The following is a 20,015-nucleotide window of genomic DNA, read 5'->3' on the forward strand; positions in this document are numbered from 1 at the left end:
CCCCCGCCTCCTTTGTGAAGACAGACGCAAAGTATTCATTAAGAACCATGTCCACATCTTCCACCTCCGCACACCAGTTACCTTTTTAAGGGCACAACTCTTTCGTTAGTTATCCTCTTACTCTTAATTTGGAAGCATCTTCACCAGAGCCGCCCATCGAATCATTCAAGCCAATCATTAACCCGACCCCCTTTCCCCAGGTCACAGACACAGCTGTGACCACCACATCAGGACGTTTGAAGTTTTGATCTGCGTCAGAGGATTTCCTCGACCTATTTCAGGATCCATGGAGATGTGTGGGATCGGGAAGCATCAATGAGTGAGCCGTTTGCAATTGCACTGACTGCCATTTTGCAAGATTTGAAACACAGAATGTCCAATAGACCAGCTTATATTCCCTTGTGGTTCCCAACCTGTGATAGGGGAATCTTGGCAACTTAAATAATTAACCTGTTAAACCCTGTTAGTTGGCAGGAACCACTGATGGGTGTAGAGTGCTAATATACATCTACCAAACCCTGTCTAAAGCCACATGGACAACAACTAGCCTGAGTTATAAGCTTATATTGAAAACACTTGGGGGTATTTTTCTGTGTGAATCTAATTTTTTTTTTTGCTGTCACCAGTGATCGAGATTGGAATCAGTAATCTAACGCAGATCAAAATATTTCATCTCTTTTGTCATGAAGTGTTCTAGCGTGTAACACAATGGAACTGTTTAAGCTGCTGCCCTGCGTCTAATGGTTGTGGGTAAATGTCGGCCAAGGTCGATCAGTGTTTGATATTTAGCGAAGGAAGTTTGCACATTGGAAGAAGCTTCTGTATTTCTAGCTGCAGACCAATTGTTCCCCCCCCTCCCTACAAAAAAAGTTGTTCAATCTGGACCCTTTAGTTTAGACAGATCAACAAGTGGATTATTTAGGTACGTTTTGTCATCACATGAAATATTACGCACCTGTGTACAATCGTACGTGCACTCATGGGTAATGTATCTTGTAAATCACTGAATATATAATTAAAGTTAACATGAAACGTGCCCTGTATATCTGTCGCATCTCATCCAGGTCAAGAGCCCCCTCCCTCTCCCACCTTCCCCTTAATCAGAAAGAGGAGTCTGTTGGACAAATCTATTTTCACATCAAGATTTTCCCGGCAGATTCCACCAACTTCTTTCCAGCTTGCCCTCCTATTATCTGCCAGTCTTGCTTTTCAAGAACGAGGACAGAACAGATTATGACAGGGTGCTTTGGAAATACTATCATTTCTGTGTCGGGCCTTTTTTAAGTTTCAAAACCATGGGCTCCCAGATTCGGTATCACTTCTCACTTCTTGTTTGTGGCTGAATGGAGGAGGCCATGAGAAGGAGATCCCCGATCCCATGAGAAAACACCTGGAAGGCCATGTCCCTTACCTCCCTCGGGGGATGAGTGAAATGGTGGATTACTGAAAAGCGAAGATGTCCTGGTATCTGCGTCCGTGCTGAGTTCCAGCACTGAGTCCCACAGTTTTGGGAAGTAGTAGCACAGCAAACACTTGCACAGCCAGGAATTCCTAACCATCTTATCTGATCTCAAAGATGCTTTCGTACATCAGAGGGCAAAGCATTGAAAACCAAAGCAGGTGTAAAAGGAGAAATGCCGTGCAAATTTAACATTGAACATCAGAAATAGGAGCTAGAGGAGTTAGATGGCCCTTCGAATCTGCTCTGCCATTCAGTAAGATGATGGCTGACCTGTTACCTGAACTCCACCTTCTCACTCTATCCCCATATTCCTTAAGTCACTTTGTACCCAAAAATCTAACCACCTCTGTCTTGCATATTCTCAACGATTGCAAAAATTCACAACCTTTTTCAACAAAGAGATTTCTCCTATCTCAGTCCTAAATGGCCAACCCCCTATTCTGAGGTTTGTTGATCAGCACACGGTAGGACCTGGAGACTTATACTGGACCAGTAGTTCCCAGGGCAAATGATCATTAACTCTGTATTTGAGCCAAGTACAGGCAGTGACTTGGGGAAGAGATCACCGATAGGAAGAGCAATGCTTAACCGTTAACTCTGGTATTCAGTGCAAACTTACTACATGGAGTTTAACTCCTGTTAGTCCAATAGATAGTATCTTCATCTTTTTCTGGTAAGTCAATATTCCTGCATTAATTCTTTTAATATACAGACTAATAAAAGATCCTGCTTTTCTTCATTGTGTCTTCTCATCACAGACAAGATTTTCCCTTGGAGACGCTGGACGATCTGGGTCATTGTTTTTATTGGAATAAATAACAATCCAGAATTATAGGAGTTAATGATTATACATGCAGCACAGTGTTCACATTCCTACTGTTAGAACCAGGCCTTGTTTTGAAGGTGTTAGTACGTGTTTAGAGAACAGGATGAAACTGCAGCGCCGTAAACACTCTGCAGTTTGTGTAAATGCATCAGAAGAAGAGAGAAGATAAATATTGGCCTTGCTAAAATTTCCCCTGTTAACTGCTCATTTTGTGCAGACACGTCTCAGCTGCTTTTTTTCACAGATATGTGCAGACGCTAACTGATTTCCACAAATTGGCTTTGTCTAGGGATGACCAGCAATTCAGAGTTCAAGTGCCAGGTCAGTAAGTTAAATGGGCCCAATATTAACCCCTTCAAACCCATCCGCTTAAATAGAATTTAAAATTAAGTCCGTATATATATATTGAAAAAAATCACCCATCTTGTCTCACGTTCCTGCATCTCCACTTCCTGATCGTTCTCATTCCCTTTTTCTCATTGGCTGTAATGCTTGTGACTCATAAACTCCACTCCAGATATTACCATCTGGGCTTCATTTCTGCTGTGGAATTCAACACCTTTTAAAGGGTGATGCAGATGGGAAAGCTGAGTACTTGCTCTCCATTTGTAACTTTCCTAGACTCTGCGCTGATTGACAGAGAGTGCAAAAATAGGAAGATTGCCCAAGTGGAAGACTCTGGTTGGCTACACTTGCTTTTCAGTTTCTCCTTCCTCAGCACTAATAGCGTCAATGGCAGTTTGAAGAGCTGATAAATTTGTCACAATACTTCCAAATGGTAAGGTTTGGAATGTAGAACTAGGATAGATTTCTCCATTTCCAAAATAGTATTGAGGGCAGAATGGGACATGGGAGTAGATGGATCGTTCTCTTTAATCTCCGATTCTGCTGCTTCATATCCTTTCTGAATATCCTGTTGTTTTCAACACTGCCCCCACCCCCCCCAACCCCCAGTCTGTCAGTTCCGCTGCTCCATCCAACTTATTTTTCAGTTTGTAGTTCATTTTTACGACATACTTACACAATTCAAGGTCCAAGATGATAAAAGTACAAGGTCATCTGGTTCACCTCCCACCATCCTAGAGGTCACGTTGTCCAGTGGTAACGGAGGTGTTGACTAATCTGAACATTCAGACTCTATCATCAGCCCACAAGAGTCCAGATTGCTTTTGATAGAAGAATGTCGCAAAGATAACACTTGATTGCCCCAACAACTACTGAATGCGATTCTTTATTCTTTCATGGGATGTGAGTGTTGCTAGGCCATTTCAGAGGACATTGAGTCACACGTAGGCCAGACCAGGTGAGGACAGCAGATTTCCTTCCCTAAAGGACATTAGTGAACCAGATGGGTTTTTACGACAAATCGATGATAGTTTCATGGTCACCAGACTAGTTTTATATGCCAGATTTATTAGCTGAATTCAAATTCCAGCAGCTGCCCTAGTGAGAGTTGAACCCGTGTTCCTAGGGCATTAGCCTGGGCCTCTGGATTGCTAGTCCAGCGACACCACCGTCTCCCCCGGTTGCCTGTCATTGGACATGTTTATCCAAATGCCCACGTTTTGTAATGTCTTTATTTTTGAAAAAGACATGAAAGGCATGATAATAGCACACACTCCAATGGCCAATGAAGTGCGGTCATGGTTGTAATGTAGGAAACATGGCAGCCAATTTGTGTAGAGCAAGTTCCCATCAACAGCAAAGTTCTAATGACGGGATAATCTGGTTCTGTGATGTTAATTGAGGGATAAATATTAGCCCCGGGACAATGGGGAGAACTCCCTTGCTCTTCTTCAGAATAGCTTGGGATCTTTCACCTCCGCCCGAGAGGGAACATAGGACCTCAGTTTAACCTTTCACCTGAGAAACGGCAGCTCCAACAGATTCCCTCGGAGTCTTAACCTGGATTCCTGTCCTGCTCCTGCAGTGGGACTTGAGCCTACAACCTTCTAACTCGGAGACAAAAGTGCTACCCACTGAGCCACAGCTGAGACTCGAAGGGAGTGTATATTGAGTTGAAGCATTACTGAAGATCAGAATAGGCTGTGTGGCATTTTTCAGTCGGGCACAGAGCACTGTGTAGGTCCGCTCTCGTGTTATAAAGCTACACGGCATGTTCCTGTGATGGAATAAGCCCTGAGAAAAGGATTATTCTCAACTATTGATTTGGAACTGGACCAAATGAGGGTTGCCATATTGAACTTAGATCTAATTAGGAAAAGTTACAATCGGAATGAAGATATGAGGATTGATTATGGCCATGGGGTAGAAATAAATTGGAAAGTTGCAGTGCCTTGAGAGCAGTGCGTGAGCTTCAGTTTGTATGTTATAGTTACAAATTTATCCATTAATTTTCACTGCTTTCTGATGAGGGGCCTCTGCTTCAGTTCTACTTTTAAAATCTTATAGCCGGGGTTCTGTGCAAGTATTTGTAAAAAATGGTAGCTTTAAACAGAGCCGGCTGGGCTTCTGGCCAGATGTGAGCAGCTGGAGTTCTGTTCTAGACAGCCAGCCCTGGGCTACTGCCGCCGGTGGATGTACTTTTGGTGCTTTCCTCTTTCCTGGTGTCCTTAGCAGATTAGAGAATACGACTTTTCTCACCTGATAGTGAGCCTTTCACGTGGTGAGGAGAGGGACAAGTGTCTGTCGGCAGATAGCTGGGAGTCCGATTGCAAAACATCCATGAGCACACAAGGTTGAATTGCAAAAAATAAGACAGATAAGCCATTGTTGCAAAGCTATAGCCAAACTCCAGCTGGCCTTCTGTTATTTAGCTCTGTGTCGGTGCACTCGCTTTTAAGTTAGAGGATTGAGAGTTAAAACACAGTTCCAGGATTTGAACACCATGATCTGACCCTTCAGTCCATGAGGAGGGAACGATGCAATGTTGGAATTGGGTGAGGTTTTTTTTTGGCAAGATTTTAAATTGAAGCCTGTCTTCCTGGCCAGGTGAACATGAAATATTCCATGGCACTCCTAGAAAAATAGCAGGACGGTTCCCATCAACATATCTCCCTCAAATAAAAAAGAAAATCCAGTGAGTGGTGGGTACGTCTGCCCAAACCACTCGAGTGTTCCTAATTCCTCAGGAAGTTGCGACAGGGGTTTGTTTATTGCAGCATTCATGTAAAGCAGGAACTCCACACGTAGAGGGATGTGTCCCCAGCTTCAGTGATTTTTTTCTTCCCCCCACCCCTCAGCCATCTCGAGCTCAAGGTATTTCTTTACTAGGTAGGCCACCAGGCTCTCTGACACACACATGGGGCCACCAACCCCTTCTTTTAATTCATGGGATGTGGGTGTCGCTGGCAAAGTGAGCATTTATTGCCCATCCCTAATTGCCCTTGAGAAGGTGGTGGTGAGCTGCCTTCTTGAACCGCTGCAGTCCATGTGGTGTAGGTACACCCACAGTGCTGTTAGGGAGTGAGTTCCAGGATTTTGACCCAGCGACAGTGAAGGAACGGCCGATATATTTCCAAGTCAGGATGGTGAGTGACTTGGAGGGGAACTTGCAGGCGGTGGTGTTCCCATGTGTCTACTGCCATTGTCCTTTTTAGATGGTAGTGGTCATGGGTTTGGAAGGTGCTGTCTAAGGAAAGTTTCTTCAGTGCATCTTGTAGATGGTACACACTGCTGGCACTGTGTGACAATGTGGAGGGAATGGATGGAACATAATTGGGAGGAGCGGGTATCCAAACTGTGCCAAAGCCTGCATATTCCATCCTGCATTGGTTTAATGGCCCAAAGCAGCAATGGACATCTTGATCACAGACATCTTCAGTTATATAGAAAGATTGGAAAAGTTGGGACTGTCCCTCCTTTAGAGAAGAGAAGGTTGTGAGGAGGTTTGATTGAGGTGTTCAAAATCAGAAGGGGTCTGGACAGTAGATGGGGAGAAACTGTTCCCATCAGTGAAATGAATAAGAACGAGAGGGCACAAATTGGCAAAAGAAGCAATGGAGGTCTGAGGAGAAAGTTTCTCATGTGGCGAGTGATTAGGATCTGGAATGCACTGCCTGAGAGTGTGATGGAGGCAGGGTCAAGTGAGGCTTCCAAAATGGAATTTGATCATTATCTGAAAAGGAGGAATGTGTAAGAATACGGGCAGAAGGTGGGGGAGTGGCACTCAGTGAATTGCTCCTTTAGGGGGCTATCACACGCACGACGGGCCAAATTACCTCTTCTTGTAACCTTTTTATGACCCTGTAATCTCTGGTTCCCAGCAACGCTGAGGGGAATATGTCATTATGATGTATTCCTGTCATTTGTATTTCCCATGTAATTTTATCAGAGTTTATGCCCTAATCTTGGCAGAGTGAGCTGTTATTGTCGGGGAAGAAGCTGCAAAGAAACCGCTGCCATTTGACTTTTACGTTTAACCATTTGGCCACTCCTTGAGGGAACAACCAGGAGCCTCTGTGATTCTCCTGGCCCAAGGGATCCAGACCAGGAAAGCACTGGTTCCTGCCATCTTCTCACTGATGACCCTGCCCTCTAGATTTGGGAAAGGGTTAATGGTGACCTCTGCTGCCCTCCAACTTCCACTTCACTTCATGTCATGTTTCGAGAAGTGTGAAACCGTGTCTCACTTCAGCTGATGCAGTTGGCACACCCAATGGGGATCATGTTTATCTCGGTGATAGTGATATTGTACCAGCTGCCTGTCGTATATCTCCTGTGTCTTCACTTCTCCTCTCGCCTTCAATCGGCATTTAAAATGGGCAGTGATGTCTCTCGGGAGGTTATTCAATCGCGGGAGTTTAAACCCACACCCAAAGTCAAAATGAGCTTCCAATGCCCCCTTAGCACAGGTCACCACTGTGTGGTCAGGGGCAAGAGTTCCAGTTGGCTTTGCTTTTGCTTCCACCTTCCCTTAGCTCGGGAACGATGGAGGGAAATACCATTTTGCAAAATCTGCTGCGGGAACAATACTTGAAACTTCGACACGAACGAGGGAAAAGTGCTGTGGCTCCAGCAGATCTGTGACTTGTTTCACCTTTTTAATGGGCCATGTCACAGAAGGAGCCTTTTTCATTTGAGCCAAAAGCGTTGCAATTTGGGAACAGAGCAACAGACGCAATGGAGTTTTAGTATTCCTTGCTGCTATGCTGGGGAATCGGCTATTTTTACTGCAAGTTGGTGGGGCAGATGCCCCTGTATCTGGGCCAATGGGATCAGCTGGGGCCCAGAACTTGGAGGGAAACTCGTGGGGATCCTGCACTCAGAACAAGCCCACCTGATTTTCTGACCTTCCCTTTTTTAAATACAATGAGAATTGGTGGGAGTATTCCATGTGTGCTCCTCCCTGCCTGATTTCACTTGTGTGTGTTGGTCACTGTCGATCCTGTCCCTCTGAGCACAAACATGCACAACTCAACCCATGTGATTGAACATGTTTTATGTCTTGGGTAAATGAGTTCGTTGGCCAACCAAACTCTAACTGCACGCCTTCCTATGTTCTCCTCAATTGCTGCTTGCAATCAATAAGGGGGAGAGACTGATGTAAGAATAAATAGTGATGGGTTATTGAGACATAGGGCAGAGCACCAGGTCATACGTGCTCACTCAGAAACCTCCAGAATTAAACTTAGTTCCCAGTTGCCCGCGCTGTACAGTGATTCGTCAGTGCAGCCACGTGATCGGTACACTTGCATTCTCTTAAAGAAACAGGGTACCTCACTTTGCCACAACATGTAGAGGCTTTTGGCTCCAGTGAATGTGGGGTTTTGCCGTTAAATGTATTGTGGGCCTTTTTTTTAATATGTTGATATCAACACATATTTTATCAAGAAGCACTTGACCAAAAGAGATACTTTTTTATAAACGCAGTTACGTTCCCAGGATTGTTAAAAAACCAGTTGATAAATTCTTGTGATGATAAAGGGCAAAATGTATTGAGATGAGTTTCTGCTATCCTTTTGAGAGGTGCTCACTTATCTGTGATCCCACTGGGGTAAAGGTCAGAGGACTTGCTGGGTGAGCGTCATCTTTGAGAAGAGGATAGATATTCTTGTACAGTACAAAATGTACTTGAAGGGCTAAGGAATGTGCTTGAGTGGGGGACGTAACTGAATATGCATCAGCAAGAAGAGATAACTTGTGTTATAAGTGTTGCATGTAACTGCTGCTGGTACAGTTTGGCAATGAAGTCAGCACCATGACATCAAAGGCTGGGTGTTTGATGGAGACCCGTTTTTACCCGGGTGTGTAACTGACGTGGGACCCCACCTGGCTCCATAAAACCGACGCTGCAGAGGTTGGATAGTTTTGTTCACGTGCGGAGACCATCAGGAAGACTAGTTTTGTCCCCCCCCCCCAGCTTTGTAAGGTTAGTTACCCCATGAGTGGTTTGCATTTTGAAGGCACTGGCTGATTGAGTGGTGGGTACAGATTTAATCGTAACCTTCAGAAGGGAATTGGATAAATACTGGAAAGAGGAAAGATTTGCAGGGATATGGGGAAGGAACAAGGAAGTGGGACTAACTGGATTGCACTTTGAAGGAGAGGGATGGTGACCTCCTGTGCCGTGCTATACTAAAACCCTATGCTTGCTCTGCGCAGAATTTTACTTGAATCCGAGAGAGTTTTTGTTAATGGGATGTTGTTTACACTGACACAAAGGGAGTATAGCCAAAAAGTAAAGACACCAAACTGATGGCAGGTTGAATTCTGTCTGATGGTTCGAGCCCAGTGCCAATCGTTTGTTTTTAATGCTTTGGTTTTGCACCATTGGTAGTATAACTGTGATTAGTATAAAATAGCGCAGTTTAATATTAACAAAGAGACATTTTGTCCTTCGGGATGTTTCCTCATAATAAAAATGTAGGAATATCTGAAGTTCTGCTTGACTTTACCAGCTGCCTAGTTAGTTCAATTCAATGCTAGCTGCGTTCGGCACTCTCTCTCTCTGGAGTAAATGTCAGATCGGTATCTGCTGTATAACTAGGCTGTTTTATATTATTGCACTGCAGAGACTGATTGTGCACCAGAGGGAAAGCAATAACAAAAAGGTTCAGTTTTGATAATGATTTAATGCTCTCCTTGATACTCTGTGACTTGTGTTCACTATGCTTTATCTAGTTGCAACTTAATGGCCCGTGTAATGCTGTAAACCATTGCAAAGCTCTCCCAGCCAGCTTCTCATTTTCCACCCTTCGGCTCACCCAAAGCTCCTCTGTTTCCCGTGCCCTAACTTGCATCAAGGCCCGTTTTGCTCATCACCCCAGTGCTAACCTATCTTCACGCCCTGTCCAACAATGCCTCGCTTTGTTATAATTCTTACCCTTGTTTACAAATTCCCTCCGTTGCCTTACCCCTCCCTGCCTCTGTAACCTCTCCCACCACCCTCCCAAGGGTCTCTGCGCTCCTCCAATTCTGGGCTGTTAAGCATCCCCAATTTTAATCGCTCAGCCATTAGCGGCCAGTCCTAATGCTCTGGAAATTCACTCCCTGAATCTACTTCACCTTGCTTGTTAAAACATATCGAACCATTTGATAACCTGTCCTAACGTGTCCCTCGTGACAGGGTGTCACCATTTTTGTCTGATTTTTATGAAGCACCGTGAAAGGTTGTATTGCGTGGAAGGCACTATATAAATGCAAGTTGTTGTAAATGTAATTTCATGTTCCCATTTTCCTTGGAAATATTAAGAATTTAACTGTTCCTGTTGAAACAGTTGTAAATGAGTGACTAAACTCTATTAAATGTTATGTAATGGTCTGATCCCTAAAGGAATAACCTGGATTTGGGGTTTATAGAAAGCCTTTACATCGGAAAAAATATCTATCTCTGACAGCTAATTTTTTTAATATAAAAATGACCTGATTTTGATTATCATTTTCTTTTTGTGAAAATTAGGAGGTCCAGTTTTGATCAGAGTGAGATGTGTGATTCTGGCCACGAATCCATGTTTCACCCTGTGGTTCACACACACTGGCTTTTTGATGTGTATTTTTTTAATTCATGGGATGTGGGCGTCACTGGCTGGGCCAGCATTTATCGCCCAACCCTAATTGCCCATGAGAAGGTGGTGGTGAGCTGCCTTCTTGAACCGCTGCAGTCCATGTGGTGTAGGTACACCCACGGTGCTGTTAGGGAGGGAGTTCCAGGATTTTCCAGCGACAGTGAAGGAACAGTGATATATTTCCAAGTCTCGATGGTGGAGTGACTTGGAGGGGAACTTCCAGGTGGTGGTGTTCCCATCTATCTGCTGCCCTTGTCCTTCTAGGTGGTAGTGGTCGTGGGTTTGGAAGGTGCTGCCTAAGGAGCTTTGGTGAATTCCTGCAGTGCATCCTATAGATGGTACACACTGCTGCTACTGTACGTCGGTGGTGGAGGGAGTGAATGTTAGTGGATGGGGAGTCAATCAAGCGGGGCTGCTTTGTCCTGGATGGTTTCGAGCTTCTTGAGTGTTGTAGGAGCTGCACTCATCCAGGCAAGTGGGGAGTATTCCATCACACTCCTGACTTGTGCCTTGTAGATGGTGGACAGGCTTTGGGGAGTCAGGAGGTGAGTTAAGAACAAAGAAAAGTACTGCACAGGAACAGGCCCTTCGGCCCTCCAAGCCTGCGCCCATCATATTGCCCGTCAGCTAAAACATTTTGCACTTCCGGGGTCCGTATCCCTCTATTCCCATCCTATTCATGTATTTGTCAAGCTGCCTCTTAAACACCACTATCGTACCTGCTTCCACCACCTCCTCTGGCAGCGAATTCCAGACACTCACTACCCTTTGCGTAAAAAACTTGCCCCGCACATCTCCTCTATAGTTTTCTCCTCTCACCTTAAATCTATGTCCCCTAGTAACTGACTTTTCCACCCTGGGAAAAAGCTTCTGACTATCTACCCTGTCCATGCCACTCATAATTTTGTAAACTTCTATCAAGTTGCCCCTCATTCTCCGTCGCTCCAGTGAGAACAATCCGAGTTTCTCCAACCTCTCCTCATAGCTAATAACCTCCAGACCAGGCAACATCCTGGTAAACCTCCTCTGCGACCTCTCCAACGCCTCCATATCCTTCTGGTAATGTGGTGACCAGAATTGCACGCAATGTTCCAAGTGTGGCCTAACCAAGGTTCTATACAGCTGCAGCATGACTTCCCAGCTTTTATACTCAATACCCCTGCCAATGAAGGCAAGCATGCCATATGCCTTCCTGACTACCTTATCCACCTGCATTGCCACTTTCAGTGACCTGTAGACCTGTACACCCAGATCCCTCTGCCCGCCGATGCACTTAAGGGTTCTGCCATTTACTGTTTAATTCCTACCTGTATTAGACCTTCCAAAATGCATTACCTCGCATTTGTCCGGATTAAACTCCATCTGCCATTTCTCCGCCTAAGTCTCCAACCGATCTATATCCCGTTGTATCCTTTGACAATCCTCTTCACTATCTGCAACTCCTCCAACCTTAGTGTCGTCTGCAGACTTACTAATTAGCCCAATTACATTTTCCTCCAAATCATTTATGTATACTACAAACAGCAAAGGTCCCAGCACTGATCCCTGTGGAACACCACTAGTCACAGCTCTCCATTCAGAAAAGCACCCTTCCACTGCTACCCTCTGTCTTCTATGACCAAGCCAATTCTGTATCCATCTTGCCAGCTCACTTCTGATCCCGTGCGACTTTACCTTCTGTACCAGTCTGCCATGAGGGACCTTGTCAAAGGCCTTACTGAAATCCATGTATATAACATCCACTGCCCTTCCATCGTCGATCATCTTTGTCACTTCCTCGAAAAACTCGATCAGGTTAGTGAGACACAACCTCCCCTTCACAAAACCATGCTGCCTCTCACTAATATGCCCATTTGCTTCCAAATGGTAGTAAATCCTGTCACGAAGAATCTTCCCCAATAATTTCCCTACCATTGACGTAAGGCTCACTGGCCTGTAATTTCCTGGATTATCCCTGCTACCCTTCTTAAACAATGGAACAACATTGGCTATTCTCCAGTCCTCTGGGACCTCACCCGTAGCCAATGAGGATACAAAGATTTCTGTCAAGGCCCCAGCAATCTCCTCCCTTGACTCCCTCAGTACTGTGGGGTAGATCCCATCTGTCCCTGGGGACTTATCCACCTTAATACTCTTCAAGACGCCTAACGCCTCCTCTTTTTTGATCTCAACATGACCCAGGCTATCTACACATTCTTCCCTAGACAAACCGACCGCTAAGTCCTTCTCTTTGGTGAATACTGATGAGAAGTACTCATTTAGTATCTCTCCCATTTCTTCTGGCTCCGCACACAGATTCCCACCTCTGTCCCTGAGTGGGCCTACCCTTTCCCTGGCTACCCTCTTGCTGTTACTCGCTGCAGGATTCCTATCCTCTGACCTCTTGTAGCCACAGTGTGTATATGTACCACCCACTTACTTTTAAATTATTTGTGGTGTTACACGGCTCAAACTTTGCCTGTAAATTCTTGAATAACCTTGGTGACTGTGATCGTGCCAGCATTGTACTGTGCAGGTACCCAATGGCAACTGTGCCGGCACAGTTTGTGCTAGACAACAGCATAAAATGTTCGTCACGTCATTACAAACCAAAACAAAAAAGTCCGTTTATTGTCTTGCGTGATGAACCATTTTTAAAAAAAAACCAAAACAACTGGGCATTCCCCCGCTCCCCCAATCTGAGAATCTGGTAAGTACCTGAACCCAATTCTATTCAATGACTGTAAATAATCATCTCTTTTTTATCTACACTGGGATAGATTGTCTCATTTGAGTTAAACTGTGACTTACCCTGATGACTGAGGGCAGGTAAAGAAGGGTGGCAGACATGACGTGGGCAACTACAGATTGTTGGGCTTTGGCGCCCGTTGGGAGTAAAGTTATGGAAACAGTTGTGCCCCAGTGTAACAATCAGTTGAAAACGCACCCAACACCTGGAATATGTTGTTCAGTGAACAGATGTCTATTCTTTCTCAGGCGAGGCTACAGAGATGAAGGGATTTGTTTGAAGGATGTTCAGGAGCAGAAATGCTTATTGGATTCTAACTGGCCGTGCAGATGCTTTCACCAACAACGCCAGCTTCCAGATGTGAGTATGACTTTTTTTTTCCTGATTATGCGGCTATTTATGTTTTTTTTTCTTCACCCCCGCCCCTCCCCACCATTAAGTGGCCTTTTCCTGAAGGTTGTGACTGCTCCTGGGATAAGGTTCCATGGTCACCAGTAGCTCTCTGGGATTGCAGGGAGAAGATGCTTCTTCGGGAAGTGAGCACAGTGCCTGTCACTTGGCTGTGTCATCAGGGATGGGAAAGGAGGGAGCACCTCCGAATCTGTCCTCAGCTCAGTGCCCGCGTACACCTTCGAATCACAGTCGCTGGCTAATGATTCTGGGCTGGGACAGTGACTGATACACCGTGTCCCTGCAATGCCATGTTATTGGTTCAGGGAAAGGTAACTGTACCCCCCCTCTCACTAGAGGAACAATCCTCAGGATCCATTGTGGGTGGGGCAGTTGGAGGGGGGCGGTCTCCAACATGATGCCAACATTGAATTCTTATTTTTGCCATTTCCTTTGGCCGCTTTGAAAGATGGAGGGCTGATTGTGGACAAACAATCTCTTTGCAAACATTAACTCTACTGTAATTTTCATAATTAATGGGTGTAACTCATCCTGGCACAGTTTTCAAAAGGTAACATGATACAATTTTTTGGCCATTAGAGATTTGTCTTTAAAAATGTTCCCATGGGAGAACTCGCCCTTTGAGCTGGTTTGTTTGTGCGCGTGAATGTGTGGAGCTGCACCGTGGAGAACATTCACAATATGTGACTGTATTGTGCCCATGTAATGTGAAAGCCCTGATAACAATCTATTCATGCAGGACTTACAGCATTCAAGTGCAAATGGATTGCTGGCCATACTGAATTAATTTTATCTGGGTCAATGTGATCTGAGCTGAATCCAAACTAACAGCAAATGGAGCTTACAAAATTAATGTTGCTTGCAGCTACTTTGCAACACCAGAAATTCCTTGGTCCGAGCTCCCCCGATGGCTCATCTGGAAAGTGGGCCACCCAGGCCAGGAAGGGGTCAGGTTTGGCAGCCAACCGGTACTGAGTTTGCAGATTCGAAGCTGAAATGAGCTCTAAGATTGACCTCAGCACCTGTGGGCCACTATTTGTTAGAATTAGCCAGGGTTCCCAGTCACTGAAGAAGAGTCACACAGACTCTGTTTCTCCCTCCACAGACGCTGCCAGACTTGCTCAGCTTTTCCAGCATTTTCTGTTTTTATTTCAGATTTCCAGCATCTACAGTATTTTGCTTTAATTTTTCCTAGTCACTGTCTGGTTACTCTTGCTGTATCGTGTGCTGGCATTGGATAATGGGTTGGGATCCGCTCTTGCTTTTCATGGTTCAATAGTCTCTACTCAAGCCACACACATGAAGAATGACTAATTGAGCGATGGTCATGTAAGGTGCCCCACAACCCAAGGACCAGCTCTCTGAAAAAAGTCAACAGCAATGGCCAGAGGAGGGGAGAAAGGGTGAGGGTGAGGGTGGGGGTGGGGGTGGGGGTGGGAGGAGGGAAGGGTGCAGAGGTTGGGTGGAGGGAATATTGGATTACTAGACAGTGTGTGATTGTTTTTGTGTTTTGGACTATGAAGTGCCAGTTTACCTTCTGTTCAGCACGTGCTAGTGCCCCATATTGAGACTGTAATAATACAAACATGGCAGTGTTATTGACCTAAAGTAGTGTGCTGTAGTTAAAGGATTGCTTTCTCTTTTATTATTCATTCACGGGATGTGGGTGTCGCTGGCTGGGCCAGCATTTATTGCCCATCCCTAATTGCCCCTTGAGAAGGTGTTGGTGAGCTGCCTTCTTGAACCGCTGCAGTCCATGTGGTGTAGGTACACCCACAGTGCTGTTAGGGAGGGAGTTCCAGGATTTTGACCCAGCGACAATGAAGGAACGGTGATATATTTCCAAGTCAGGATGGTGAGTGACCTGGAGGGGAACTTCCAGGTGGTGGTGTTCCCATCTATCTGCTGCCCTTGTCCTTCTAGATAGTTGTGGGTTTGGAAGGTGCTGTCAAAGGAGCCTGTGCTACAGGGTAGCATATGCTTATTTTAGGTAGGTGATGCTCTAATGCCAACTTCTATTTAATTATTATACAACAATTCATTTAAATGTGCCATCAGTTCACATTGTTGTATGCAAATTATTTTCTAATAAATTTAAAATCCCGACTATTGCTCTGCTGAGGAATGCTTCCAATCCTTCATGGACTACAGCTAATGACCTACTTACTGCCCTGGAGGGTGAGTCATGGTCATGAAACAATAACACATTGAGAGAGGTTTTTTCCCCCTGTAGATCCAGTTCTACATTCACTCTGTAAACCAGTAATTGATGGTTTTTGTTCTATTCTGACTGTGGCAGTGTGCGCTTCAGTTGTTGGATGGGACCTTGGCATTTCAGACTTCATTCATTTTGTTTCAAACTTGGGAACTCGCAACCCTGGTGCCAAATGCACGCATAATTTAAACATCAAGTTCACAAAGCACCTGTTTCTGTCCAGGTTAGGATATAGAGGATGATAACCTTGTTAAATGCTGCAATCTTTCCCAAAGGTTTTGGTCAGAATTGAACTAACGCAATGGGGGCAGTTCCAAGGTAAACTGGGTGGAAAACCAGTGGGATGAGGTGGAACATCAGGTTTGCACCTTATGCACTGACTTCAATGGGGCGTTAAACCCGGGTTCCATGGAAAAGCAGTGTTCTGTCTAATCCTGCCCCACTTTGTTTAACTAACTGATCAGAGAGTCTAAATTACCATGTGTACATTCTTGATTTAAACCCAACTGATAATTCCTGATACATGTGGCTTGCTATCCATAACAATAGTGCTCTGTGCTTGAGAAATGTTGGCAGTTCATGTAACCAAACCCCACATATTTCAAAACCATGCTTGAGCATAGAACAGATGTACGTGTTTATACCTATTCTGAATGTCACTTACAGAATCGCTACCCATCCTATTTACCTGGTACCATTCATTCACGTACTCAAAATCCAGCACAGCTGTTGACGGTACTTAAATCTACCCATGAATATATTATAGTCAGTACGTGCTTTATATTTGTTTGAGGCCATGGCATTGTATAATTCTCCTGACTGACAAAAACTGCCAAGAAAATGGCTCAGGATGAAGCAGACAATAAGCTAAGAACCTGCCTTTGGGCAAAGCACGCATGACAACTAATGGAGAAACCCGCTTTTATTGCCTCTGTATTTAGTAGGTCACTGATATTTGCTTTTAAAAATGTATATTTTTTTTTATTTAAAAAAAAAAGCTTTTCTCTGGTTTTCCCTGCCCTTTGCGATTAACCTGGCATCTGCAAAGCACACCTCATCGTCATTCTCAGAGTCCGCTGGTCCGTTATTGCTAACACAGTTAATAGCGAGGGGAGGGTTGGGGGTCGGGGAAGCAGTTGCTTATAACTAAAAAACGACGTTAGAGCTTTGGATTTGCAAAATATTAAATATACAAGTCTTTGTTTTTAATTGTTCTCGGTGACCAGCAATAGGATTTTGCATTAAGCAACTTGAACTTTTTTGTTCTTGGTCACACATCCAGTTTAGAGAGAACTCGCATACCTTGCAGCCAGAAGGAGGCCATTTGGCCCATTGGGTTTGTGCTGGCTCTCTGCCGGTGCAAAGCAAAGTTAATTTCACTGCCTGGTTCATTCCCCATAGCTTTGTACCTTCCTCGCTCAAATAGCTTCTGCCTCAACTGTGCCAAAATATTCCATGCTTCAGTAGCTCAATAAAGAAAGAAATTTCTCCCAAAACCCTCTCTTCGCTTTCAAATTTACAATGTTAATTTGTCAACCCTCCCTTTATCGACTCCCCATCTTACAGGCGGAGCTTTATTCATTTATGTAAATATGGTACGTATAGGAACACATTTTATTTACCTATCAGCAACATCTAAGGAAAATAATATTCAAATTTAGGTTGAAGTGAAAAACACTTCCTTCCCTGTCTGAGGAGATCTCTTAGAAACTTCTTCCCAGGTATGTAACCACACTGCATGTTTACATTCAGTGCCCCTGGCAACAGTATAACCTCTGCCTCATTGTGAGTGGTGTCATAGGACATGGGCTAGATGTTTTACGAATTTATAGTTGTTTGGTAGTGCAGTGCAGAGCTTGAGTATTGGTGAAAAACAGAGACATGCTGTGAAAGCTTTTCATCTTGCACTCATCAGGGCAGTTCACAAGAATACCAACAAGGTGCCCACACATTGTTCCTATTTCAACTAAACAAAAGCTTGGGGTACAGCCATCCCCTGGTTCATTCCCATGGCAATGCCTTGACCAATCAAAGTCAACCTGCCTGGTTTGAATTTGAACAAAAGCTTAGCAGTTAACTGTTCCCTGGTGTATTCTCCATGGCAATGCCTCTAACAATCTACACTGTCTTCTCGAGCAGTATAAATTGTTGTTCCCTTTACTGTTGGTATTCTTGTGAACTGTCCTGATGAGTGCAATAGTAGAAGCTTTGATAGCATGTTACTTTTACTACTTTAATAAATTTGACATGCCATTTAATACAAGATAATAATTGAGAAGGAAGTTACAAAATTAGAAACATAACATTCTCATTAAAATACTTGTACCACTAACTTTGAATCTCTTCTCTGCTCCCAAACAAGTGGTTTAAGTATCTAATTTAAGACTGGAAAGTCTGTTTGTCTAGCACCACTTGAAGTGTGTTGATGCTCCAGGTGCAGACAGTATCTCGAGGCACTGCCTGCCTGACCAATGGGAGTTCCTCAACAATATTGATGAAGAAACCCACAAAGTGTGGCCTATGGTGTTGCCTGTCTATGACAGCACCACTCTACATGAGCAAATGTTTCTCCCTATGTATTTACACAGGCTCTTGTATGTTTTGGATGAGAGTTCTGGCTGCCCGTTTAAAGGCTCGAGGAAGTTCCAGAATGGCCAGTTTAAGCGAACACACTTTGTCAGCTCTGAGAAGGCAGCCAGAGACACTCCACCATTGTCGGTTTGCCTCCACCTTCAACAGTGCTTCTTTCTTCAGATGCAAAGCTGCAAGTGGAAACCACCGAGTTTGATGGGATGTGTCAACACTGACGATGCTGTTCTTTACACTGGGGAGCTTGTTACCAACCTTGCAGGTGACAGCAATGACATCCAGGGATGATAAATGGAGCATTAGGATTGTTCATTGTTAAGAGTTAGCACTGGGCAGGGTTGCCAACTCTGAACACGTTCCTGGAGCTTTTTCATCAGACCTCAGTCTAACAAACTTTTTTCCCATTTCCAACAGTTCTCTAACTAATAAAAATTGTTCAAATTTAAAAAATTGCTAATACTGCTATGATTCTTTCCCCTGGGTTGGTCACAGCAGTGTCCTGGAGATCGATCTTCACTTCCCGGACACTCCGGGCCAGTCCTGAAGGGTTGGCAATCCGACTTGCAATGTAGATTTGTTGAGTTGATTCAAACGGTCATATTGAATGAAGGGAGAGGGCAGATGTTCTCCCCAATTGACATGATGAATAGCTGATGAAAACGTTTTGAGCTGGGGAGAGATTAGATAATGGACCTTTTTTTCAGGGTCTAGTGACCCCAATCGTGCAGGAATATTTCAGTTTTACTCACTCGTCATTGCCCTTAAAGTTGTCACTATCTGATGTGAAGCATTTCACTCTGAACTGTTTTTTCCTGGCAGCACAGGGAGAATTCATTTTGGAACCCTGAGGCCTATAAATAAAATAACGGGGAACTGGCCAGTCTGGAACTAGTGTTACAAAACTGTGATACAGTCAGAGACATGTGGCCACATTATACTAGGAACAAAGTCTGCACGGTTTATAAGTAACTTCAACCACCTCGAATTCCCATTCCCTCCTCTCGCTGGATTACTGTTTTAACTCTTTGAGGACCATGACAGCAGTCAATTAGGAAAGATCCTGGGATGTTAACCTTTATTTCAAAAGGATTGGAGTGTAAGAGCAAGAACGTCTTAATACAATTAGTGAGTAAAGGTGAGACTGCAGCTTGAGTAATGTTTTGGTCTCCTTGCCTCATATGTACTTGCCCTAGAGGGAAGGCATCAAAGGTTCATTACCCACAAGCTCGGAAACCTGCATATTGTCTTTGAGGAGAGATTGAGTCGTATAGGCCCATGTTCACTAGAGTTTAGAAGAATGAAAGGTAATCTCATTGAAAAAATGTAAAATTCTTTTTGAGGGCTAGATAGGTTAGATGCTGGCCAGTCTAGAACTGGGGATCACCGTCTCAGAATAAGGGGCCAGTCATTTATGACCGAGTTGAGGAGAAATTCTGTCACTCAGAGGGTTGTGAATCTTTGAAATTCTCTTCCCCAGAGGGCTGTGGATGCTCCGAAGTTGAGTCTATTCAAGACTGAGCGCCGATGATTTTTGGCAGTAAGGAAGTTAAGAGATATGGGGAGAGAGCGGGTAAGTGGGGTTGAGGGAGAAGATTAGCCATGATCTCATTGAATGGCAGAGCAGGCTCGATGGGCCGAATGGCCCAATCCTACTCCTATTCCTTATATTCTTGTGAGAGCCTTTGTGGATTATTTTTTTTAAAACTGTTTTTATTCAGCTAAAAGTAAAAATCCTCCTGTCCCTCTAGTCTCTTCTCAGAATTAACGGTGAATCAACCTCAGGTGCCAAATTATGGGAATTGGTAGATATTTTGAAA

General features: G+C 44.3%; 1 protein-coding gene across 2 annotated transcripts in view; it reads left to right on the top strand.

Annotated features, from left to right (window-relative positions):
* The window catches only part of phc2b (polyhomeotic homolog 2b (Drosophila)), a 286,708-nt gene that overhangs the window by 20,239 nt on the left and 246,454 nt on the right, over positions 1–20,015 (top strand). For both annotated transcript variants that reach the window (XM_078557757.1, XM_078557758.1), the window contains exon 2: positions 13,232–13,343. The gene's annotated coding sequence lies outside the window, so the exon portion shown is untranslated. The remainder of the gene's footprint in view (positions 1–13,231; positions 13,344–20,015) is intronic.

The sequence above is a fragment of the Cetorhinus maximus genome, chromosome 15, assembly GCF_964194155.1.
Source record: "Cetorhinus maximus chromosome 15, sCetMax3.hap1.1, whole genome shotgun sequence".
Lineage (NCBI taxonomy): Eukaryota > Metazoa > Chordata > Chondrichthyes > Lamniformes > Cetorhinidae > Cetorhinus > Cetorhinus maximus.